General features: G+C 40.1%; 1 pseudogene; it reads right to left on the bottom strand.

The window, feature by feature from the left end:
• The window catches only part of LOC129688082 (60S ribosomal protein L6-like), a 38,267-nt pseudogene extending 12,386 nt beyond the window's left edge, over window positions 1–25,881 (bottom strand).
• Between the last annotated feature and the right edge of the window lie 958 nt (window positions 25,882–26,839).

Below are 26,839 nucleotides of genomic sequence, written 5' to 3'. Positions count from 1 at the left end.
TCCCTGAGGAAAGAGAAAAAGATATAAATTTCTGAGCCTTGAGGGGAGGGGTATGAAGAGAACATCTCTCTTTGGACTGAGTGCTCCAAAATCTCATATTCTTTGCAGGTTGTTCACTTGTGGTCTTAGTGTTAAATCTCCATCTACTGCAAGAAAAGCTTCTGTGATTAGGGTTGAGAAATGCACTGATCTATTATAGCAATGTCATTAGGAATCATTTTATTGCTATGTTCTTATAACAGAAGAATAGTAGTAGGTTTTCCTTTAGACCTATGACCTATTTAGTGTCAAGTTCTTGGCCACTTTAGCAATATCATGCTTGGGTTCCATTTCATGGAATGGGTCTTAAGTCCAGTAAAAGTGGTTGGTAATTATCGTAACATTTATGCCACTATTACACCAGGATGTCTTGCAGGCACATTGCTGTTGTGGGGTTGCAAGGATTGTAGATGGGTGATATTGACCGTTAACTTTCTTCTCTGGTAGTATGCAGAATACCTTGTTGCACCATGAACACTAGTCAATAGGGGTGAAGCCCTAGTTGGGTACCAGCTTGAGTTCTCTGTGTTTGATGACATAAGTAAGTGTGATGCCTTCAACAGTAGGGCATGACCATCAGGATGTGGAGAGGAACCAAGGGCTTTGGCAATAGTCTGTGATGTTTGGTGGTCTTGGTGGTGTCTCTGGTACCTCTTTGGCCAACAACTCAGCAAGATATAACTCATTTTACTGGATGTTTGACTTGGTGGCACAAGATGATGAGTTGAGGCATTGCCGCTCTCATTATATGGCGATCGCATTTACCTTCCTTTCCTATATGTACATCTGCAGTTGCAGGTTTTCATATGGTTCTGCAAAAGGCATTTAGTCTTAGCTGTCCCCCTCATATTCTTTCCTTTACCCTAGTTTCCCATCCTCTTCCCCGTTTATTCTCCCTATGCCAGTCCTCCCCTTTATCTTTCTATAATATGATGTTTTATTTTCCCTTCCTTGGGAGATCTTCTTACCCACTGGTCCCTTACTAGGTACCTCACCTCTGTGGTTATTCAGTCGTGCAAATATAAATAAAAAATTGAAATCTAACATATGCATATAAGAAAAAAAATATGTTTGTGTTTTTTTGGATCTGGGTTACCTTACTCGGGATGATTTTTTTCTAGATCCATCTATTTACCTGAAATATTTATTTTTCTTAACAGCTGAATATTCCATCGTGTAAACGTACCATGCTTTCATATCTGTTTATCAGTTGGCAGACACACGTAGGTAGTTTCCTATTTCTGGCTACTATAGGTCGAGCAGCTATGAACATGGATAAGAAAACATCTCTGTAGTAGAATGTAGAGTGCTTCGGGTATATACCCAAATTTCCCTCCTTCTCTTACGACATGCTTGAGATTTCCTCAGTTTTACCTTTCACTTTAACAATTTTCTGTTTGACCATGTCCATAGAATCATTTATGAAATCTTAAATTTCAGTTATGAAAATAGTCTGTCTTAGTTAAGGTTTTTATTGCTGCGATGAAACATCATATACAAAAGCAACTTGGGGATGAAACAATTTATTTGGCTTACATTTCCACAGCACTGTTCGAAAGAATTATTGAAAGAATTCAGGACATGAACTCAGGGCAGGAACCTAGAGGCAGTAGCTGATACAGGCCATGGAGGAGTGCTGCTCACTGGCTTGCTCTTATGTTTTTGCTCAGCCTGCTTTGTTGTAGAAGCTAGGACTACCAGCCCAGGGACGGTACTATGTACAACGGGCTGGACCCTTTCCCATTGATCACTAGTTAAGAAAATGCCTGGATCTTATGGAGGCCTTTTTCTCAATTGAGATTTCCTTCTTTCAGGTGACTCCAGCTTATATCAAGTTGACATATGATTTTTTGGGGTTTTAACTTATGAGCTTGTAATTCCATCTTTAAGTATTTTTCTAATAATTTCATTCTTAGAAAATTTCATACATACATACATACAATGTGTTTTGAACATGTTCACCCTTACTCCTTCCATCCCCTAACTCTTCTTTCATCTCCCGACCCAAGTTACTCCTCCTCCTTCCAACTTCATACTTGCCTCCTCCAGATAATCCACTGACTCCACTTTGTGCTGCCTGTGTATAAATGGTTGCGGGGCCATCCACCAGATCACAGTCAACATATCAGGGGCCACACCTTAAAGAAGACAGGCTGTTTTTCCTCTAGCAGGCATTAACTATTGACAGCCCCTCAGTTGAGCTCTTTATAAAAATGTATTTTATTTTAAATGTTATAACAAAAATATGAGTTAAGAGGTTCATAAAAAAATGTTTTTCTGGTGCTGGAGAGATGACTCAATCAGCAAGGTACTTACCACAGTCTTATGAGGATCTGAGTTTTGGATCCCAGCACCTATGTAAATAGCTAAATCCAACCTTCTTAACCTCAGATGTGTGGTGAGGCATGGACAAGAGGATCCTTGGAGTTTGCTGAGCAGCCAATATAGCCAAATGAACTCCAGGTTTAGTGAGAGATTGTCTAAAAAAGTCAGATAGAGAGTAAAGAGAGAAGATACTTTATGTCAACTTTCATATACATGTCAATGTGTGTGCAGACCTACACAAACATGTACACACACACATGCACACACACACACACACACACACACACACACATTATACACATACCAGAGAAAAAAGGGACAGAGAAGGAAAGACATTCTTTTCTCTATCAATGGCTCCAGTTGTGCTTTGTCTGACAGGGTACATAGTCATGCTTGTGAACATGGCTCCCATGAGAACGTAACTAACACTGAGTTATAAAAGCCTATTACTTCTTCCTTGGGATGAAATGAGGACAAGATTTGAATCCTGTCTTATTCGGAAACCACGTCTTGATTGTGTGCAAGGCCCTCTATCCCAATTCTCTATAAATTTCTATTTTAGTATTTGAAGCAAAATGCATTTCACAAGCAGATGTCTAAACAAACTAGAATCTTATTTAAAGATTAATGCTAGAGAACAAAGGACAGCTGAATTGGTTTTAGATTAGTCCTTTGGTTTCTTTGTGTTGTCTTTTATTTTCTAATTTAATTTTATTTAACGGAATCAAAATTAGATACATATGGCTCACTGAAGAGGACCACCTTAGATACTGTTATGTACAAACCCTTGTCATCTCAGCGACACCGCACAAGGCTTAACTTTCAGTTTATGTGAACAGGGCTTCTAAACTCTACACAGGCCAGGGCTGGGTTCTGTGTCTTGTGGGAATATTTCTTCCCCAGCCATTACTGAGGACATGTAGGAAGAAGTATTTTCAAACAAGTAGCTCATATTCGCCTGCCAGCTTTAATTTCCCACCCTGACTTTTGTGGAGGTTAAATAGTGATCTTTTGAGATCACTGAGGCCCTAGTCTCAATACTCCATGGCCGTACCCAAAGCCCTCTGAGAGCATTACTTACCTCCCATTTCAATTTCATGGAGATATTGTTTTCTTGACATTAACGAAATTATTTGTGTATACATTTTACCCACATCAGCTGTATTCATTTTACCATTTTAAGTGCTAGTTGCTAGAAGGGGCCAAATTTTCATACGCTGTCAGTATGCTATTTTGATACTCAGTTAACATTGGAAAACTGCATTCCATTTTTTCTAGAGTGAAATTTGTTAGGTTTAAAAAGGTTTTGCTGTACAATTGACCTCTTGGGAGGCATGGAATTTCAATTCAGGTGACAGACTCATCTTTCTCCCTAGAATATCGGAACCATATGTTCTTCTGGTGTTGACATTTTACTTGGCCATAACTGCTGCCTTTGGATGACCATTAGCTGGTTGTTTTCAGATTTTAGGCAGGGGACTGTAGTGGCCCTGGTCCAATCATGCATGTCTCCAGCACAAGAAAGGCCGCGGGGTGTGTGTGTGTGTGTGTGTGAGTATTAGGACAGGGTGTTTGTATTTTTATTAGAGGGCAACTGTTTAATTTATTGGGAATGAGACCAATTTCCATTTTACTTATTATGTAAAGTTTCATGTGGAAACATGAGCTAATTGGCACCATATTTCTGATGCATTTCGACTACGTTGAGGAATCCTTTATAGATTAGACCCCTTGTAGCTGCCCTATGACCGATCTTTTAAATTCAGCTTGACTTTTTTCTTTGAGTTTTCAAGTCATTTTGCGGTGAAGACTACAGTTTAATGAAAGGAAAATAGCACCAGTAGCTTTTGCTGAAATGGATCTGATGAGTCTTTGAGCTGGTGGACTGTCCTTGTAGTCTTTTCGTGGCAGCGGTTGGTGTAATGTGATCTTTTCATTCTATTAATAATATGTTAAGCTTGGTCACGTTCCTGGTTAATTAGACTTACAGTTTTCAATTAACAGCATTTTTGATGATACATTATTATCCTTATTAGTGAGGTCATAGACTATATTATAACAAAGACTGAAGACTCTATTGTCAGCATAATCTTGAAAGAGCCATTTAACTTTATGAAATGTATCTGGTGGAGGGACTTCATGCTTGGCTTGATGTATAATTTGACCTCTATAAAGAACCAAATGATTCGTTTTTCCCTCCTCATCTCAGAGTGTGAGTGTCCAGCACTTGAGAGAATATGAGTATTTTTCTCAGTTAAAGATGAATAACACTGTCAAAAAACGAAATCCAAATTTCAAAAATTTGAGCAGATGAGCAATCAGATATTCTTATTCAGCAATTTGTCTTGTCTTTGGATGAAATTTATAGTTCTATGTGAAACTGATTAACTCCATTAAATTTTAATTATTGTTCTAAAATCAATAATCCTCTGTGCTTGAGGCTCTTCCATTCACTCATCTGAATAAAGAGGTACATTTGGTATGCACACACTCTTTTAGTTGACATTGAAAATACTTTGGTATAAACTATTGTGCAATTAAAATTTTTTTGTTTAAATATAAAAAGTTAAAGCATGTGGTATGTTTGTGATAGATATATATTTTTTTAAGTAAGCAAAGTCAAATAATTTTATTAAGAAATAATACAGTTGGAGCGGGCCTAAAACCCCAGCTCAATTGTAGCCCATAGACTCACTCTCCAAATGGGTTCCCTACTAAGGGGAACAGGATCTGTCTCTGACATGAACTCAGTGGCAGGCTCTTTGATCACCTTCCCCTGAGAGAGGTGGGGGACAGCCTTACCAGACCACAGAGGAAGACAATGCAGACAGTCCTGATGAGACCTGATAGGCTAGGGTCAGATGGAAGGGGAGGAGGTCCTCCCCTACAGCGGACTAGGGGAGGGCATGGGAGGAGATGAGTGAGGGAGGATGGATTGGAAGGAGACGATAGAGGGGCCACAGCTGGAATATAAAGTGAATAAATTGTAATAAATAATAATAATTAAAAAGGAAAAAATACAAGCAATAAAAAAAAGAAAGAATGCCGTTTTAGGGGTGGAAAGAGGGCTTTTCACCTAAGAGCACTGGCTGCTTTCCAGGAGGACCCAGGTTCAATTCCCAGCACCCATATTGGGCAGCACACAACCACCTGTAACTGTGGCTCCAAGGGTTATGACACCCTTTTCTGCTGTTTGCACATTTACGTACATATACATAAAAAATAAAATAATATTTAAAAGGTGCACTTCAAAGGGTGAAGTGGGCAGATCAGGGAAAGCTTAGACATTCAAATGATAATGTTGTGCGAGGTAGATCCCGTATCATGGGCTTTCTGCATTCTTGCATAATAATGGCTTGCTCAGCCATACTCTTTGATATGCCCAGTTTATCATGAATCATGGGTCACCTTCATTTATTCTGGAGTGCCTCTGCACTCATGCCAGTGGCTCCAGCCAGTTCTAGTTGGCCTCTGCGAGGGGGTTTCCAGGCTTCCTCTTTGCCCACCCATTTTTTTCTTATCAGCTAAATTCTCAGCTTTTGGTAAGGCCTTGAAGATCTTACTTGTGGCCTTTCTCTCCTGCTTCACCTCTGCTGAAATTTGTGGTCCCAGAAATCTTTTCAAGGCAGCTGGAGGCTGATCTACCTCCTTAAAACTCCTGCTACCGAGTGCTATAATCTCTGTCAAAGAGGAACGATGAAGCTATCCTTTCTGTTCTATCAAATGACTGGAAAGGAGGCCCTGGATCCCCCGCAGCAGGAAGTGATTGGAATCCCCGCATCACAGAATTTAGTGTGCAGCTGATGTATCTCCCTGACTGGTTCAACTGACATCAGCAGATGCTGAGGCCCTGTGGGCACGCACTAGGATTTCCTGATCCTTCTGTCCCTGGATGAGGAATTTCACAGACAAATGTTTAATCGCAAGCAAAGTGAGGAAATTTAGTAAGGAAGAATATACTTCCAAAATAGGAAGCAAGCAGGCCATACATAAAGGAAAGTTTAGAAGCTCAAAGCGCCTTTTGTGTCTCAGCTTATTGAATGGATGATTTCATTCATTTTTTTTTTTAGGGAGTTTTTGAGTGATTTGATGTTTTCACATTTGCCAACAGCCTCTGGAGTGTGGGAACTGGGTGTTTATCTGTGATTTTATTTTCTTCATATCCATTTTTTTTGTTGCTGTCTTTAAAAGTTTATTATCAAAATTACAAAACCATGAACTCTTACTGGAGATAGTGCTCCCAGCTTCTTGCTACCCCGATGTAGCAGGCCCTCTCTGAAAGGATGGAACTCAGAGAAGGAACCCAAAGGCCCTGTATGAGGAAGTCAGGGTCTCAACACCGAATTTATTATCCCTGGGCACAGACCCTCTAAAGATGGGGTACATATTTGTTAATTTATTTTGTATTCCTACAGGGACTGGAGGACTGCTGCAGGAGCAAAAGGGACAAAAAACCTGAGCTGTTGATTTTATTTTCTCATTGCTATGACTGGACAAGAAGCCACTTGAGGTAGGAGGAATTTATTCTGGGTCACAGGTCAGATGATATGGTCTGTCATGCTGAGGAAGGTAACCAAAATGTGTGTTCCACAGTAACCAGGATGTATGGTCCCACACTAGCCAGAACATATGGTTTCTATAGTAACCGGAATGTGTGGTCCCATGGTAACCAGGATGTATGGTCCCACACTAGCCAGAATGTATGGTTTCTATAGTAATCGGAATGTGTGGTTCCACGGTAACCAGGATGTACGGCAACTGGTTATTTTGAATGGATAGTCAAGAAGCAGAGGCGACAGGAAATGTAGCTAGATTATAACTTCTCAAGACCTGTCCTAGAATGCCTCATCAGCTAGCCTTCACCTCTTGAAGATTCCACAGCCAAACAGTGGAACTAGCTGGAAACTGAATGTGCAAGCAGATGATTCTGTGGCAGCAGGGTTGGGGTAGGGTGGGGTGGTCCATTCTGCATACAAACCACGATGGCCAATGTCTTCATGTTGACTGGTGCTAGCACAGTTCATTATAAGAAACGGCCTCTGCTGCACTAAAGTTCTTTAGATTTCTTTCTTTCCTGGAGCTTTGCCTTCCAGCCTATTACTCACTGTATAAGTTACTTTCTCCTAGACAGGTATGCTGGTTAGTTTTATGTAAACTTGGTACAAGCTAGAGTAATCTGAGAGCAGGGAACCTCAATTAAGAAAGTGCCTCCGTAAGATCAGGTTGTAAGCAAGCCTGTAGGGCTCTTTCTCAGTAGTGGTTGAATGTTGAGTCCATTGCAGGTGGGACCACCCCTGGTATGGTGGTCTTGAGTTCTGTAAGAAAGCAGGGTGAGCAAGCCAGCAAGCAGCACCTCTCTATGGCCTCCGTGTCAGCTCCCTGTCTCCAGGTTCCAGCCCTGTTTGAGTTCCTGTCCTGACTTCCTTTAACAATGGACTATCATAGGGAGGTATAAGTCAGATAAACCCTTTCCTCCCCAGCCAGCTTTTGGTCATGGAATTTTATCACAGCGATAGTAACCCTAACTGAGGCACTATGCCTAAACATTTGAAAGAAACAACCTAAGTGAAAGATTTTTGACTTAATGCTTAAGAGGGTTTCAGTCCCTCCCAGTGAGGAACATGATGGAGTCAGTTTATGGCCATGGAAACATCTGGCAGAATCTGGTGGATAAGGAAGCTACCAGAGGCCAAGTATAACCTTGTAAAGCCCATTTCTAGTTACTCTCTTGATGGAACACTTGCAGATCTCATCTGAAAACAGCTTTGTCACAAGGGTCACAAACAGCTTTTTCTGGAGAGGCCTCCCATGGCTATCAACCAGCCTTGGCATATCAAGTTGTAATAAGACGAGGTGCATCTTTTCCTATTGAGGTTAGACAAAGCAGCCCAGTATGGGGAAAGGGTCCCAAAGGCAGGCAACAGAGTCAGAGACAGCTTTTGATCTTGCTCCTGTTGTTAGGAGTCCCACATGAAGACAAAGCTACAAAATAATAACATATGTGCAGAGGGCCTAGGTCTTCCCGTAGATGCTCACTGGTTGGTGGTTCAGTCTTTGTGGGCTCCTATGAGCCCTGGTTAGTTGATTCTGTAGGTTTTCTTGTGTTGTTCTTGACCCTTCTTGCTCTTACAATCTTTCCTCCCCTTCCTCTGAAGGATTCCCCAAGCTCCTCCTAATGCTTGTCTTTGGGTCTCAGTATCTGTTTCCATCAGTTGCCTGGTAAGAGCCTCTCTGATGATGGTTGTGCTAGACTCCTGTCTGCAAGTATAGCAGAGTACCATTGACAGTGTCAGGGGTGGGCTCTCTCTTATAGCATGGGTCTCAAGCTGTATCAGTCATTGCTTGGCCATTCCCTTAATTTCCACTCCATTTTTACCCCTGCATATCTTATCGTCAGGACAAATCGTAGGTCAAAGTTTTGCGGCTGGGTTGGTTTCCCAATCTCTCCACTGGAAGTCTTGCCTGATTACAGTAGATAGACAGTTCCGGCTCCATAGTCCCCATTTTTAGGAGTCTTAATTAGGGTCATCCTCGTAGATTCCTGAGAATTTCCCCTGCCCTAGGTTTCTAGCTTGCAAAGATGCTTCTCCCACCCCCATTCCAGTTGTCTCTCCTAGTACCTGCTCTCCCTCTGTCCTCCTCCCACCTGATCCCTCCTGTTCTGGTTCCCACTGCTCACCCTGATTCACTCCCTCTCCCATCCACCCATGATGTCTATTCTCCTTTTCCTTCTCATCGAAATTTATGTGTTCCCACCTTGAGCACTCCTTACTACTTAGCTTCCTTTGGTCTGTGGACTGCAGCATGGTAATACTATACTTTATCCACTTATAAGTGAACACATACCATGTTTGTCTTTATGGGTCTGGATTACTTCACTCAGGATGATTTTTTTTATAGTTAAATACATTTGCCTGAAAATTTCATGATGTCATTGTTTTTAATAGCCGAGTAATATTCCATTGTGTAAATGTGACCCATTTTCATCAGCATGAGCTATCACTTGAGTTTTTGATCTTAGCCATTCTGACAGGTGTAAGATAGAACCTCAGAGTTGTTGTTTATTTGCATTTCCCTGATGGCTAAGTATGCTGGACATTTCTTTAAAGTGCTTCTCAGTCATTAGAGATTTTTCTGTCAAGAATTCTCTGTTTAGATCTGTACCATATTTTTAAATTGATTTATTTGGTTTGTTGTCTGATTTCTTGAGTTCTTCATATATTTTGGATATAAGCCCTCACTCAGATGTGGGCTGGTGAAGATCTTTTTCTGTTCTGTAGGTTGCCTTTTTGTCCTGGTGATGGTGTTCTTTGCCTTACAGAAGCTTTTCAGTTTTATGACGCCCCATTTATTAATCGTTAATCTTAGTGCCTGAGCTATTGGTGTTCTGTTTAAGAAGTTGTCTCCTGTGCCAATGTGTTCAAGGCTCTTCCCCACGTTCTCTTCTATCAGGTTTGGTGTATCTGTTTTTATGCTGAGGTTTTTGTTTCACTTGGACTTGAGCTTTGTTCGGAGTGATAGATATGGATATATTTGCATTCTTCCACACTCAGACATCTAATTAGACCAGCATCATTTGTTGAAGATACTCTTTCTGTTGAAGATACTCTTTCTATTATACGTTTTTGGCTTCTTTGTCAAAATTCAAGTGTCCATAGATGTGTTGATTTACTTCTAGGTCTTCAGTTTGATTCCATTGATCAATCTGTTTGTTTTTATGCCAATACTGTGCAGTTTTTATTACTATTGCTCTGTAGTACAGCTTGAAATCAGAGATGGTGATATCTCCTGAAGCACCTTTATTATATAGGAGTGTTTTAGCTATCCTGCGGTTTTTTTTTTTTTTCCCATATGAAGTTGAGTATTGTTCTTTCAATCTCTGTGAAGAATTGTGTTTCTATTTTGATGAGAATTGTGTTGAATCTGTAGATTGCTTTTGGTAAGTTGGCCATTTTTACTATGTTAGTCTTATAATCCCTGAGCATGGGAGATCTTTCTGATATCTTCTTTAATTTCTTTCTTCAATGACTTGAAGTTCATGTCATACAGGCCTTTCACTTGTTTGGTTATAGTTACACCAAGATAGTTTGTTTTATTTGTGGCTATTGTGAAGGGTATTGTTTTCCCAATTTCTTTCTCAGCTTGTTTATAATTTGTAAATAAAAGAGCTGCTATTTCTTTTGAGTTAATTTTGTATCCAGCCATTTGGCTTAAGATGTTTATCATCTGTAGAAGTTCCCTGGTAAAATTTTTGGTCCCTTATATAAACTATCATATTAACTGTGAATAGCAATACTTTGACTTCTTCTTTTCCAATTTGTATCCCCTTGATCTCCTTTAGTTGTCTCATTGCTCTAACTAAAACTTCAAGTACTATATTGAATAGATATGGAGAGAGTGGGCAGACTTGTGTAGTCCCTGATTTTAGAGGAATTGCTTTGAGTTTCTTTATATTTAACTTGATGTTGACTATTGGCTTGCTGTATATTTCCTTTATTATATATAGGTATGTGCCTTTTCTCCCAAGTCTCTCCAAGACTTTTTATCATAAGAGGGTGTTGAATTTTGTCAAAGGCTTTTTCAGCATCTAATGAGATGATCATGTACTTTTTCTTTCAGTTTGTTTATATGGTGGATTACATTGATAAATTTTTGTATGTTGAACCATCCTTGCTTTTCTGGGATGAAGCCTACTTGATCATGGTGGATGATATTTTTGATATGTTCTTGGATTTGATTTATGAGTATTTTATTGAGTATTTTTTTGCATCAATGTTCATGTGGAAAGTTGGTCTGAATTTTTTTTCTTTGTTGAGTCTTTGTGTGGTTTAGTTATCAGGGTAGCTATGGCCTCATAAAATATATTTGACAATGTTCCTTCTGTTTCTATTTTGTGGAATAACTTGAGGAGTATTGGTATTAGCTTTTCTTTGAAAGTCTGGTATAATTCTGCCCTAAAACCATCTGGCTTGGGATTTTTTTTCCCCCTGTTGGGAGACTTTTAATGACCACTTCTATTTTCTTTTTCAAATATTAATTTATTTATTATGCATACAGTGTTCTGCTTGCACACCAGCAGAGGGCACCGGATTTCATTATAGATGGTTGTGAGCCACCATGTAGTTGCTGGGAATTGAACTCAGGACCTCAGGAAGAGCAACCAGTGCTCTTAACCTCTGAGCCATCTCTCCAGCCCTGCTTCTGTTTTCTTAGGAGTTGTCGGTCTATTTAGATTGTTTATCTGATCTTGATTTAACTTTGGTAAGTGGTATCTATGGAGAAAATTGTCCATTTATTTTATATCTTCCAATTTTGTGGACTATAGGTAAGACTTAATGATTCTTTGGATTTCCTTAGTGTCTGTTGTTATGTCCCCCCTTTCATTTCTGATTTTGTTAATTTTCATATTCTTTCACTGCCTTTTGTTATTTTGGCTAAGGGGTTGTCTATATTGTTGATTTTTTTTAAAAAACCAGCTCTTTGTTTTGTTGATTCTTTGTATTTTCTTTGTTTCTATTTTATTTATTTCCACCTTCAGTTTTATTATTTCCTGCCATCTATTTCTCTTGGGTGTGTTTACTTCTTTTTGTTCTAGAGATTTCAGGTGTGCTGTTAAGTTGCTAGGAGACCTCACTAATTTCTTTATGAAGGCACTTAGTGCTATGAACTTTCCTGTAGCACTACTCACTGTGTCCCATAAATTTAGGTATGTTGTGCATTTATTTTCATTGAATTCTAGAAAGTCTTTATTTCTTCCTTGATCCAATGGTCATCCAGTAGAGAGTTGTTCAGTTTCCATGAGTTTGTAGACTTTCTGTTGTTTTTGTTGTTGTTGAAGTCCAGCTTTAATCCATGGAGGTCTGATAAAATACAGGGTGTTATTTCAGTTTTCTTGTATCTGTTGAGACTTGCTGTATGACTAAGAATGTGGTCAGTTTTGGAAAAGGTTTTGTGAGGTGCTGAGAAGGTATATTCCTTTGTGTTTGGGTGAAATGTTCTATAGATATCTGTTAGGTCCATTTGAGTCCAAATGTTGGTTAGTTTCATTATTTTACTGTTTAGTTTCTGTCTGGATGACCTGTCCATTGGTGAGTGTGGGGTGTTGAAGTCTCCCACTATAATGTTTGGGGTTTGATGTGTGATTTAAGTTTTAGTAATGTTTCTTTTATGAATGTATGTGCCCTTGCATTTGAAGCATAGATATTCAGAATTGAGACATCATCTTTGTGGAGTTTTCCTTTGATGAGTATGAAGTGTTCTTCCCTGTCTATTTTGATTAATTTTGGTTGAAAGTCTATTTTGTCAGATATTAGAATGGCTAATCCAGCTTGCTTCTTGTGTCTGTTTGTTTGGAAAATATTTTTCCAGCCCTTTACTCTAAGCTAATATCTACCTTTGTTGTTAAGGTGTATTTTTTGTATGCAGCAGAATGATGGATCCTGTTTGCACATCCATTGTGTTAGCATGTGTCTTTTTATTAGGGAGTTGAGTCCATTGATATTGAGAAATATTAGTGATGAATGATTGTTAATTCCTGTTATTTTGATGTTGGTTGGTATGTGTGTGCTTCCTTTCCTTTAGTTTTACTAGTGTGAAATTATTTATTTCCTATGCTTTCTTGGCTATAGTTAGCCTCTTTGGATTGGAGTTTTCCTTTTATTATTTTCTGTGGGGCTGGATTTGTGGATATTATTTAAATTTGGTTTTGTCATATAATATCTTAATTTCTCCATCTATGATGATTGAAAGTTTTTCTGGCTATAGTAGTCCGGGCTGATGTCTGTGGTCTCTTAGAGTCTGTAAGACATCTGCCCAAGCCCTTCTGGCTTTTTGAGTGTCTGTTGAGAAGTTGAGTATACTTCTAATAGGTTTCCCTGGCTTTTTTTCTTTTTAGCTTTTAATATTCTTTCTTTGTTCTGCACATTTAATATTTTGATTATTATGTGGTGGGGACACTTTCTTTTCTAGTCCAATGTATTTTATGTTCTGTAAATTTTTTGTACATTTATAGGCATCTCTTTTTTTTGGTTAGGAAAATTTTCTTCTATGACTTTGTTGAAAATATTTTTTGGAAACTTGAGCTGGGAATTTTCTCTTTATTCTATTCTTATTATTCTTAAGATTGCTTTTTTAATATTGTCTCCAATTTCCTGGATGTTTTGTGTCAGTAACTTTTTAGATTTAACATTTTCTCTGACTGATATATCAATTCTTTCTATCATATCTTCCATGTCTGAGATTCTCTCCTCTACCTCCTGCATTTTGTTGGTGATGCTTGCATCTGTAGTTCTTTTATGTTACATAGATTTTCCTTCTCCAGGATTCTCTTAGTTTGTGTTTTCTTTATTGCTTCTATTTTTATTTTAGGGTCTTGAACAGTATTATTCATTTCCTCCACCCATTTGGTTTTATTTTTCTGTGTTTCTTTAAGGGATTCATTCATTTACTTTTTAAAGGCTGCTATTATCTTCATAAGATTGGATTTAAGGGCATTTTCTCATGCTTCAGCTGTGTTGGAATATCTAGGGCTTTCTATAGTGGGATAGTTGGGTTCTGGTTGGTGCCCGACAATTTAGTGAACAGCACATGAGAAGAAATCATCTGGAAACTTCTATTTCATTGTGTCTTATTTTTTACTATATAGTATCCAAGATGATGGGTTTCAGTACGTCATTTTCATACATGTCTATAAGGTATTTTCATTTTACTTCTTCTTTCTCATACTTACCCTTCCCCTCTCTTGTTGTCCCATTCCTATTCCCTTGTAGCATCTTTCTAATGGCCTCAATGTCCTTTTGTTTTTCTTTTCTAGATTCCACTGAGGAAAGAAGATATGAGAGATCTATCTTTCTGAGTATGACTTATTTTGCTTAACACAGTGATCTGTAGCTCTAATCCTTTGAGTAACAGGTTTTTCTTTTTGTTTTGTTGATCACAGCTATTCTGATGGGAGTAATCTCAAGGCAATTCTTATGTGGATTTCTCTAATGTCCAAAGAGGTAACAGCCTTGTTTCTTTCTACAGAAATCCAGATGAATTAGCAAATAGTTAATGTTAAGAGTAAATCCAGTAATATTTAATGATGGTTTATCCCCTAGAAATTGCTTGGAGAATAAAGGGCCTGTCTGAATTTAGTATTTCTTTTTTAAAAAATCATTAATTTTTTTATTAATTACAGTTTATTCACTTTGTGTCCCAGCTGTAGGCCCCTCCCTCATCCCTTCCCAATCCCATCCTTCCTCCTTTATCTCCTCCCATGCCTCTCTTCAATTCTACTGATAGAGGAGGTCTTCCTCCCCTTCCCTCTGACTCTAGCCTTTCAGGTCTCATCAGGACTGACTGCATTGTCTTCCTCTGTGGCCTGATAAGGCTGCTGGTGGGAATGTAAACTTGTACAACCACTTTGGAAATCAATCTGGTGTTTTCTCAGACAATTAGGGATTATACTACCTCAAGATTCAGCTATACTACTCCTAAGCATATATCCAAAATATGCTCAAGTACACAATGAGGACATTTGCTCAACCATGTTCATAGCAGCTTTATTCATAATAGCTAGAATCTGGAAACAACCCAGATGCTCTTCAACTGAGGAATGGATACAGAAATTCTGGTTACATTTGTGTTACACTTATACAATGGAACACTACTCAGCAATTAAAAACAAGAAAATCATGAAATTTGCAGGCAAATGGTAGGAACTAGAAAAGATTATCATGAGTGAGGTATTCCAGGAGCAGAAAGACACACATGGTATATACTCACTTATAAGCGGATATTAGACATATAATATAGGAAAAACATACTAAAATCTGTACACCTAAGGAAGCTAAGCAACAAGGAGAACCCTGGGTGAGATGCTCAATCCTCATTCAGAAAGGCAAATATGATAGACATATGAAGAGGGAAAAAACAGAGAGGAGGACAGAAGCCTACCACAGAGGGCCTCTGAAAGACTCTACCTAGCAGGGTACCAAAGCAGATGCTGAGACTCATAGCCAAACTTTAGGCAGAGTGCAGGGACTCTTATGGAAGAAGGGGGAGATAGAAAGACCTCGAGAAGACAGGAGCTCCAACAAGGAGAGCAACGGAACCAAAATATCTGGGCCCAGGGGTCTTTTCTGAGACTGATATTCCAACCAAGGACCATTCATCGAGATAACCTAGACCCCCGCTCAGATGTAGCCCATGGCAGCTCAGTGTCCAAGTGGGTTCCCTCGTAAGTGGAACAGGGGCTGTCTCTGGCATGATCTCAGTGGCTAGCTCTTCGAATTTGGTGTTGTTCCTTATGGTGTTTATCCCTTGCTTATAGAGAGCGCTTAGTAAATACTTATTGACCAATTTGGTGAGGCTCAGCCTGTGTGTCAAGAAGTAATAGTAATGTATTCTATGATGTACATGGACTGATAGGTTTCTGATAAGCAAATACAAATGTCTTTTAGTTACATAAAATGATCTCTATTTTAGTATGGATTTTTTCCCCCCATTTTTCTAGGTATGTTTAAGCAGGACACAGATTTTTATTAACTTAAATCACTACCATAGTCAGTGTTTGTAGCACAGGCCGACAAAAGCTGGAGCTGACGGCATAGGATTTCTCTTGGAAAAGAATAGCACACACCTGCATTGCAACAACATTGGCAGAGTTGGGCCTTTGGCCACATGCAGCAGATGCCTTCTGTTTGCATGCCGGTACATTCGTAATTGCAATTCCCCGTTAGCTCACTGGTGCGTACATAGATGTATCTGTGTGTACAGTGCGGCGAGCAGTATCTGTAAGATCGCACACGTTGTCAGTATGGCTTCACGGCCTTTTTAAATTCTATTGTTGATACTGGCTCTACACTATCCTTATCAATTCCTATCTGTGTTTTCATTGTCCATCATAGAAATTCTGGACATAAACTTGGCTTCAGTGCACAGCAAATAATAAAATGGGAAAAACATTAGTCAGGCTTTTAAATCAGTTTTCCTTCCTTGAGTCTTGAGTTAAAACAGCATTTGTAACATAAATAGCCAGATTTGGCAATTGTAGGGGAAGTCAGGCTTGGTGTCATGACAAGCCAGTGATATCAGCCATGATTTATTTTTGTCCCACTGAGGTGGTGTTTGTTTTAGAAGTTTGCATGCTGACCTTAGGGGAGGGAATCTGGTTGCGATTTAGCTGTGTCTGTGTGCTTTAAATGTGTGTCCGAGAATATGGGCTTCAGAGTTTACGTCCCTCCCACCGCCCCCTTGCTAGATTTAATTGTCAACTTGACACAATCTAGAGTCACCGGGGGAAGAGTCTCAGCAAGAGGCTGTCTACATTATGTTAGACTGTGAGGGGTGTTCTTAGTTAATTGATGTGGGAAGACCCGGCCCACTGTGCGTGGCACTGTTTTAAGGGATGGTCCCTGAACCCGAGCTATGCATAAGCGAAAAGCTAGTTGAACTTTCTTCACGTGTGCGTTTGTTCTCTCTCTGCTTTTAGACGGGATGTGAGCAGCTGCCTTGACTTCCTGCTTTGACTTCTCTGCAGTGATGAGTTGTAACCTTTTCTCCCCTAACCTGCCTTTGGTCTGAGTGCTTTACACAGTAACAGAAATGAGATCAGTGGCGTATAAGTGTACATGTATGTGTATGTGTGTATGTGTGTGTATACTGAAGGAGTGCTTGGAGTGCTTTCTTTTTTAAATTTTAATTTTTACTTTATGTGTATGAATGTTTTGCCTGCATGTATGTATGTTCACCATGTGCATGACTGGACCCTTGGAAGCCAGAAGAGGGAGTCTGATCCCCTAGAATCGTCGCACATGGCTTCCTATATGGGTGCTGGAGATATGAACACAGGTTCTCACGCTTGTACAATAAGCTCTATTTCCCACTGAGCATCGTCCCATTCTCAGGAGCGTTAAGTCTTGACTCAATCAATAAATGGCTCCAGATACTTCTCAAGCTAAATAACCCCAATTGAGCCGTGATTTCTGTAAATGTGGGGTTAAAAACAGCAGCTGCTTCATCCAGCTGTCTATGGCTAAAGGAAAGGTTAAAACTCTCAGGCAGGGTTTAGCTTTGGCTTTGGCAGTTCAAAATTGTTCAATAAATGCTAGCTGTTATTATTATTATTTTTTATCTCCAGTAAGTCTATTGGCTCTTCTGTCATTTATCTCCCGTGGAAGAGATGTCAGTCTCATAGATAGCAATTCTCAAGAGCTAAATCACCAAGGGCCGGTGCTACCTTACACATGCTGTATAAGGCTTGGTTGATCTTGCTAAGAGCTGGAACTGTGAGTGTGATGGAGGAACACCAAGGAGGTGCAAGCCTACGTTTCTCAATTAGAAGTCAAGCCTATTCTGATATGAACAGAAAAGATAACCTGTATGCTGATGAAGTGACACAGATTCAGCACAGATGTGTCAGGCTACTAAATGCAATCAGATCTCATGCAATTCAGTCCTCTAGGGCAGCATTTTAACGACAACTGTCCTACAAGTAACTCCTGTTTTAGGGTCTTGCTTGCTGTTTTTGAATGAGCCCAAGGGTTTTTACATTCCCCACAAAGGAAAACCTGATATAAAAATGTAGAAACAGAACCATATTTCATACATCTATACCTACTTCTGTGTTTAATTGCTTGTAAAATGGACACACTCACACATATGTTAAGGAACCGGAAAGTTCTGAGTTTCAAAATATTCTCTTTGGTGTGTGTGTAGAGGGTGTGCAGCGTGTGTGTATATGTGTGTGTGTTCTAGTACATGTATCATGACATATGTGGTATTGGCCAGAGGACAACACAACACAGTGCGTCAGTCCTTAATTTCAGTTTGTTTGCTATTTCTTCACTTTTGAGTAGACCAGGCTAGCTGGTCTATGGAGTCTCCAGTCTTTGCTTTCATCTTGCAGTTGGAGTTCTTGGATTACAGAAGCACGCTAACAGGTCTGGTCTTATGTGGTTTTGGGTATTCAAACTGAGATCTTCACACTTGTGTGGCAAATACCCCTCCCTCCCCCCACACCCCAAGCCATTTCTTTGACCCTGTTAATGTTTTAAAATTTTGTTAGAATCAGTTTAGAGAGACCTTCTTCTGAGGCCATAATGTTAGTGCTCATTTCTAAGCAGAACACAGGTTTTTGTTTGATTTCTTTTACTCAAAGGAAAGTTGAAATAAAAAGTATTCTCATTTTGGTTTGGCTCTGTAGTGTAACAGTTCTTCTAGTCTTATTTAGGTATAAGAAATTAGAGTATGTACATGTGAGTCTACATTTGAGGCAGGAGGGTTGGGCAGCAGTGTATATATGTCTTCTTCATTCACTCTGAAAGAAAATTTGTTTGAACTTGACCTCAAGCAGAATCACATCCTGACAGCTCCTGACCCCCTGCACAAGTATATTCCCCAGCTACGAAAATCTCTATTCTCCGCAGCCACTTGAAACAAAACTGGTCGTTTTAATCCAGAAGTCTGCAATCTAAGGACCGACCAATGATTTGAGCATCGACCTCTTCAATGTTGTTTTGAAAAATTTGTAAACAACTTTAGATAATGAGATCCTCCCCCTCCCCATCGGACATAGGTGAATATTTTGGTTCAGAGGTTAGCATTACCATTGCATAAATAATCCATTGTGGTGGGAGAAAAACAAGGAGAACTTTATATTCCTTACCTGGGATTTAGGGCACGTGTGAAAGATTTCTAAGACGTATTTTCCTGGGTAGGACAACTTAGTGTCTGAATACTCAAGGTAATAAATCACCCCCAAGGAAAAACCTTTCTACCCTTTTAGACGGATCTTATATGAGGTCACTCTCTTAACCTTGAGAACTCCAGCATATCAGGGGAAGTGTTATAATTAAAAACGCATCTCACAGCAACTGATTAGGCTCTGATTCACAATTATCCTGTCTTTCAAAAGCCTCGTCGATCTGAGCATTTGGAAAATGTGATATCTTCATTATTTGTTTTATTTCTAAAGTTAGAGCTTTGGGGGAGCGGCACAAACTTTCCCAATCATGCAGGAAGTCATGAATAAAACATGTATATCCAGAATTTTAAATTAAAGTAATTAGACCATATTAGAATCCAAAAAAAAAAAGCTTAACATCCATGTCAGTGTGGAGAAAGATGCCCTTCATTAAATCCCATCTTCCTGTCCAACATTTTAAACTGTCACTTTTAATGTAGCATAAGAAAATTAATTACTATGATCAAGATAATTCTTTTAAAAAAGTAAATGTTAGAAAATCTAGACCACAACATTTTTTCAGACTTTAAAGATTTTTTTTTCTATAAATTATTTGAAGTTGGATAAGCAATATATTGAAATTGACACCAACATTCCAGGACTAGGTCTCAAATACAGATGATGCTCTTCAGCATGATCTTTAATGCCACCAAACAAAGAGACAGATGTGTGTGTGTGTGTGTGTGTGTGTGTGTGTGTGTGTGTGTGTGTTCAAAGTGATATACCAGCCCCACAGGAAAGTGTGGTGACATTTTCTTGATGACTGCCTCCCCCCCCCCCCCCCCCGAGCTAACTGGTGCCTGGCTTGGAGGAGTCTTTTCAGCAGACAGTTTTCTTTGGTTGTATAACTCCTCCGTCTACCCCAGTGGCACAGAATTCATGGCTGCGTCCGTCTCCTCCACAGTGGCGCTGCTCCCCCAGGGCTGCAGCAGCCTAGGCTCTTAGACCTTTCCTTACCACACAGTCTGTAAGAGAGTCCCCACTATTCACACTGTCAACTTGGCCCTCCAAAGTTGAGGGGAGCTTTCCATACTTCGTCGAGCTCTTTAAAAAATAAGACACAAGGGCCGTGGGCAGAGATAACTTCTTAAAAACTAAAGAGAGAGAGAGAGAGAGAGAGAGAGAGAGAGAGAGAATGTGTGTGTGTGCATGTTCACACACCTTTGAGTACATATATGTGGTGATACTCTTGCATGTGTGTCAACATGACTGTAAAGGCCAGGGGACAGCCTTGGCTGTCATTCTTCATGAACCATTTATACACTATAATTTTTTTTTTTTTTAAAGACAGGGTCTCTTACTGATATGCATTGTATAGGGAGGCTGGCCAGCCCAGTGAGCCCTAGGAAGCTGCTGGGATCATAAGCGGACACCATTGAGCCCATTTTATATTTTATTTTATTTTTAAATGTGGGCTATTGGAGTTTGAACTCAAGTCTTCATGTTTGTAAGACAAACATTGCAATGACGAGGCTGGGAAGAGAGACTTTAATGACGCTTCTTTAGCAGTGTACAGGAGCAGAAAGGAGTGAAGTGGAGTTTGTTAACCTGTGGTTGACAGTTTTGGAGAGCCAGTTGACATCAGAGGGATGGTGACTTGTTTGAATGCACAGAATTGTCAGCACTGGGCCTGTCAGTATTTACACTTGTCAGAGTTCCCAGAGAGGTCATCTCTTGGGCTGAGATGACTTGGTTAATAGATGCTTAGGGAAAACGTGACAATCTCCGGAGTTTCTTGCACATCTGAAAAGCCATGCATCATGTTCCGTTTTACGTGTTTAGAGTAGAAGGATTCAGCGGGTAGTTATTTGTTCATCAAACAACTCAACCTTTGGGTGTCTGGCTTCAGAGACAGTCCATCAGAAGTCCAGGAGCGAAGGTACTCTACGTAAAGAGGTGGGGACAGGCCTAAATGTCAGATTGACTGCTTCTCACTTAATCTAGACACCCCCCCACCCCCACTGGATACAGCCCCAGCTCACTGTACAGCAAGGCCGATGGTGGGTGGTGCTGGGTCAAGTTAGAGCAGGAAGGTAGGAAAGCTCCTGATGGTGAGAACATCAAGCTACCCTCTCCCCCCTTTGTTGTGAGGGGTAGACTAGTTGTCCACTCGCAGGAAATAGAGGCTTCGTCTTCATGAACCTGCATTCATAATCTCCCACAATGCCCCAACATTGCCCGGAAATGGGACAAGTTGGGATCTAAAAGAAAGAAGCAGTAAATTCTAGGGTGACCAGTTAGGGGGGTGCTTGTGACAGAAAGTGAGAAAACAAGTTTCTACCCAGATCTGTCTACTGCAAGGGAGTCAGGGTGTGGAGTTTGGGTAAAGAGTTCTGGTGGGTGGGTTGAAGAAATGGCTCAGCAGTTAAGAGAACTTGCTGCTTTTGCAGAAGGCTAGAGATTTGTTCCCAGTGCTCATGTGTTAGTTGTAGGTACATGTACACATATATACACACACATACATATAAGTAAAATAAAATAAATATTTACAATGTTTTGGCTCAAAGTGAGTGTCAGATTCTTTCAGCACTTTAGGCAACAACCTAAACATGTTTATCGTTATCCAGAAATGTTCTACATCTCCTCTTGGCCCCAAGGCTTCTGGGAAAACTCTACAGTTGGCTGAATCACACAGCAGTGGAGGCACCCTGCGATTTGATGAGGACACAGTTGGGATGGGGGGGGGGAAACCACAGCGTGAATGTGTAGAGTAATTTTGCAATTTATTTTTATTTTTTTATTTTAATTTTTGGAAACTGCTCCAGTTCTGGTAGCAGAGGCCTAGCAGCCCAGGACACTATGTGTGGTGGTTTAAGAGAAAATGGCCCCCACAGGCTCATGGGGAGTGGCACTATTGGGAGGTGTGGCATTGTTGGAGGAAGTGTGTCACAGGGGGTGGGATTTGGGGTTTTAGAAGCCCAAGCCAGGCCCAGTGACATTCTCTCTTCCTCCTGTCTGCCCATCTAGATGTTGAACTCTCAGTGCCTTCTCCAGCCCCGTGTCTGCCTGTGTGCCACCATGCTTCCCTCCATGATGATAATGGATCAAACCTCTGAACCTGTAAGCATGCCCGAATTAAATGTTTTCCTTTGCAAGAGTTGCTATGGTCATGGTGTCTCTTCATAGTAATGTAACATTAACTGAGGCACTGCGAACCTTAGGCAAATCGGCCATTTGGTCATCCTTTAGGTAATCCCCAGTCAGAGCTACCATCCAGCATTTCGTCCTTCTTAAAGGGGCAGGGGTAGCAGCATGGGTTGCTGTGATGATTAAATAAGAGCATGAGACTGGCCAGGCACTTCCAGGCACAGTTGCTCTGTATGACACGGTGGTTTCTTTTTCCATGCTGTTTAAAGTATTACTCAACGTTTTACATAGAAAAGTCAAGAGCCCCGAGGAACTGCAAAACATTAAGGAGGCTGAATAGTGGATGAGCTCATATCCCATTTTGGAAAATGATGGATGATGAAGTATATGGGAGATGTTTTCAAAGAAGAGTAAAAAGCAAAGTGAGGTACAGTCCAGGAAACCTGAATTGCTGGGAGAGTGTAGACCTCGTGGCATTTGTTGCATATAAATACAGCGGCAGACCAAGTGAGGTGGGCAACAGCGAAGCTGTGGAGTCAGGTTGATGGGTGTGCTGATTCAATGCGCAGGTGCTTTTTGCCAAAATGTGAGGTAGTTGTGTTTTTGGTGGCAGCATAATAGATCTATGAAAAAGCCACAAAGTGAATCCGAAAGAACTTATTAGCATTTTCCCTTCAAGTCAAATACTGATTCCAAAACCACATGCCAAATATTTTCCAAGTGATTTTCAAAGTGGAGAGGGATGCCCTTGAGAGGCTGTCTTATTAAATGTGTACCTACAAATACCGGGAATCAAGGACATGCTCTCCTTCTCTCCTTTGTATCACTGGAAGTGCTTATTCTCCAAAAATAGCTATCAAGTCGCGAGGTGTCAGTCAATCATTCAGATTCAATTCCGTTCGAACTTTGTGCCCAGGGGCTTAGCATGCATTAGAGATACAGAATGATGTATAAAGGGCACACTTACACTTCCTGTCCCTCAGTAACCCAGTCTAGCTAGGGAAGAAAGGTGGGATGTCAGTGCAGAAATTATCAAGCAGATCTCAACAGATCAGTCCATCGCTAACTAAATGATTGAGAAATTACGAACCTGGGATATTCCGGCCTCAGATCTGATGTTACGCTTTCTTTATTGCCCAACTTCGCTGTGTACATAATCTGATTAAGCATGTAAAATGGAACGCAGATTGCTCTTGCAGAAAATGCTTCACATTGCCTTTATTTCAATCACAAATACATAAACCACAAGATGCCTTTTAAAAGTTTGTCTTGGTGAGACTTGATAAGCTAGGTTCAGATGGCAGTGGGGGAAGACTCCAGCTTTCAGTGGACTAGGGGAAGGGGATGGGGGAGAAGAGAGACGAAAGGTGGGACCTGGAGGAGATGAGGGAGTGGGCTACAATAGGGACATAAAAATGAAATTAATAAATTGTAAAAAAATGAAAATTAAAAAAAAATAAAAAGGATCTGTGCACTAGACTGATTCTTGTGTAGCCGGGTCTTGATCTGCCTAGACACTTCCATAGTCTTACTAAGTTTGGGAGAACATATTCTCATTTCCCCAGAACTAGCCAGTTTTATACCTGACCTCCCAGAGTGCTATCAAATTTAGTATTTATTATATATTTTTCATTTTATTTTATCACATTAGCTTTTAGATGAAAAATGTTAGGTGTCCTCCCATTTTGTGTGTCCAGATCCTTCTGTGGTCTTACCTAGTGGTGTATGGAAATGCAAGCAGTAGCTTAACAATGGATCTGCTATCTCCTCTTTGAGACCAGCATGCTAGGTGCTCTGTTAAGAGTGAAGTGTCCTTGCAGGAATAGTTCTTTGCTTTTTTTTTTTTTTTTTTTTTTTTTGCTGGTGGGAGAAATATTTGGGATGGTTACACCTTTGACTTGACATAATTAGAAAGATAGGCAGTGACCAATGACTCAGCCCGGACATGACGGAGTTGTTAGTCTGTTGGTCAGGAGGAAATTATGAATTAGGTGCCCATGAAGCTGGTGCTGGAAAGACAGGAAGCACATTTGGTGAGCATTCTGGATGGACTTTTACAGGGAGTTTGTTGTCCATTTTATGCTATAAATCTGTATGTGATAATCTGATAATGCCATAAGCAATTGTGCAGCAAACTTTCGAGTCAGCAAGAGAATGAGCTCCAGGGAATCAGAGTATAGTTGCAATAAATAAAAACTAAATACTAATTTTTTTTTAAAGGAAACAATATCGTCTGGGTGGAAAATGCCACAAGGAGCCATAGTGGTACCACTCACTGACCACTAGAGAAACAGAAGCTCTTACCTGGCAAGAGAAAATCACAGACCTGCTAGTTGGTTGTTTTGGAAGGCTGTGCCCATAGTTGTGTGCACCCGTGAAGTTGTCATTACTCTAAGGAGAATGGGTTTGCTCAGATCAAATGAGTGATCTGAACATATCTTGCTCTTTTTCAATTGCATTGTGTGTGTGTGCACACAGAAAAGCCAACCCACAGCTTCGACAGTGCTACCTCCACTATCAGAAGAATTTTGCCTGTGGTTTTGCTAAATTAATATTTTGTGAGTGTCATCATGTGCTGCCAATAGAAATTCATGAATTACTCTTGCTCTGCTTTGTTTCTGTCTATGGAATTTTGAAGTTAGTGAAACTTCCCCATTACTTTAACAAAATAAAATAGGTGACCTCGATGGGAAGGGTGTTACATGATTCAACCACAAAGGTGGACACTGAAGGAAAAGTTCCTGTTGGCATTCATGACTTGAAAGAGAATGTTAAAGTGGTACACAGATTGAAATAAAGTGTTTTACACGTTTGGGAATTCCACAAGGCTGCGAAGTGTGCACAAGTTTCATCTGCACATATGAAATTCGTAATGCTAGTCAAAAAATCAGCCAATGTTCTTTACATGTTTATATAACAGAAATGTATGTTATGTACACCAGTAGACATGTTGGTTCTTGTCTATTGCGGCATAGTCCATAATGATGGAGGCCTGGAAATGGCTCAGATCAAATATCCACCAATGATAGAATAGACAGAATAATTTCAGGGCATTGATCCAGTGGAATGCCACATAGCAACGAGAGTGAGAGAGCAGCTAGGACAGCAGTATGAGGAACTATACAGTGGAAACGTGGTAAAGCTTCCATTCACAGGAAGCTTTGAAACCAGGAAAGCTTGTCCAAGGTGCCCACAGTTAGAGTGGTTATCCTGGTTATGGGATGAGGGGAGGAATGAACATAATTCCTGGACACAGGATGTAGAGTGGCTTATAATGAGCTCCTAATATTCTGGTCCAAGTTCTGGGAGTTCCTAGTATCTTTACTATCAAGCTATGTGATACATCATAGTTTATGCACTTAGGTGCACGAACGCTACATGTCAACGAAGAATTACTTTGAAAAACACCACAAAATATTTGTTTGCAACAAATATCAGTTAAGAAAAGATCTTAATGAGTAGACAGAGGAAGAGGTCAGTTTGCATTAAGAAAAAACCTCAGACCAAAACTAATCAACCAAGCAAACAAACAAAACCCCCACCATCCAAACAAATCAAAACAGCAACAGAAAGACTCTCAAAGTAAAAATAGTCAGCATTCTGTCTTTTGGGTTTAGCATTATTACTGTTTAGTTGCCAGGAAACTCAATACTGAATTTCTTGAATAACTTTTATACAGAGTAATGAACTTACCATTTGTACATGGCACGCAAAAATAGAGAAAAACAAGTTTCCTGGGATGATGTGGGGGTTGAAAAACCATGACATAAACATATAATTCTCTGCACTTGAGAGATGGAGGCACGACGATCAGAAGTTCAGGGTCATCTCCAGCTATATATGGAGTTGGAACACAGATGTGAGATCTTGTCTCAACAGCAGCAGCAACAACAATTACAGGCGTAGGAGTTGGGCAGAGAAATTTGTTATGTACAGGATGAACATACTTTTTCTTTTTACTGCTCATTAGATTGTGTATGTGTTTGAGCCTTTGAACATTTACTTTTAAATAAACTTAAGTATTTTTATTAAAAAAACCTTAAAAATTTGATCTTTTATTTTATGTGTATGAATGTGTGCACGTGTGTATGTATGCGTACCTCTACCTGTAGGCAGTTCCACCAGAGGCCAGAAGAGGGCATCTGTTTCTTTGTAACTGGAGTTACAGACGGTTGTGACTTGCCCTGTGGATTCTGGGAGCTGAACTAAGGTCCTCTGCAAGACCAGCCAGTGCTCTCAACTGCTGAGCCCTCTCTTCAGCCCCAATCCTGAGTATAAAGGAATTATAAAGGAATTCAACATTTAAAAACCTCTTCCTAGCATTTGCACAGTATCTGTAAGTCTCAGCAGTTGAGAAGCTAGACCAGGAGGGTCAGCAGCTCAAGGTCACCCTCAGCTACACAACAAGACTCAGACCAGTCCAGGATACATGAGGCCTAGTCTCAAAACAAACAAACAAAAAAGCAAGCAAGCAAGCAAAAAACCACACCAGGGGTTGGCATCCATGGAGGCCTCTTTGAGCATTTCTGCCCTTCCTCCAGGGTAGACTAATGCTGACACATCTTGAAATATCTCAGATTCTTGCATGCTGGAGAGCTCTTATCTCATTTCACTATCATACATCAGCAAGCCCCATGTCTCTGCTAGATTGCTTTCCTTCCA

Source organism: Psammomys obesus, unplaced genomic scaffold (assembly GCF_907164565.1).
Source record: "Psammomys obesus unplaced genomic scaffold, mPsaObe1.curated_primary_1811, whole genome shotgun sequence".
Lineage (NCBI taxonomy): Eukaryota > Metazoa > Chordata > Mammalia > Rodentia > Muridae > Psammomys > Psammomys obesus.
The sequence above is the reverse complement of the archived record's forward strand: the minus strand, read 5'-3'. Positions and strand labels throughout refer to the sequence as shown.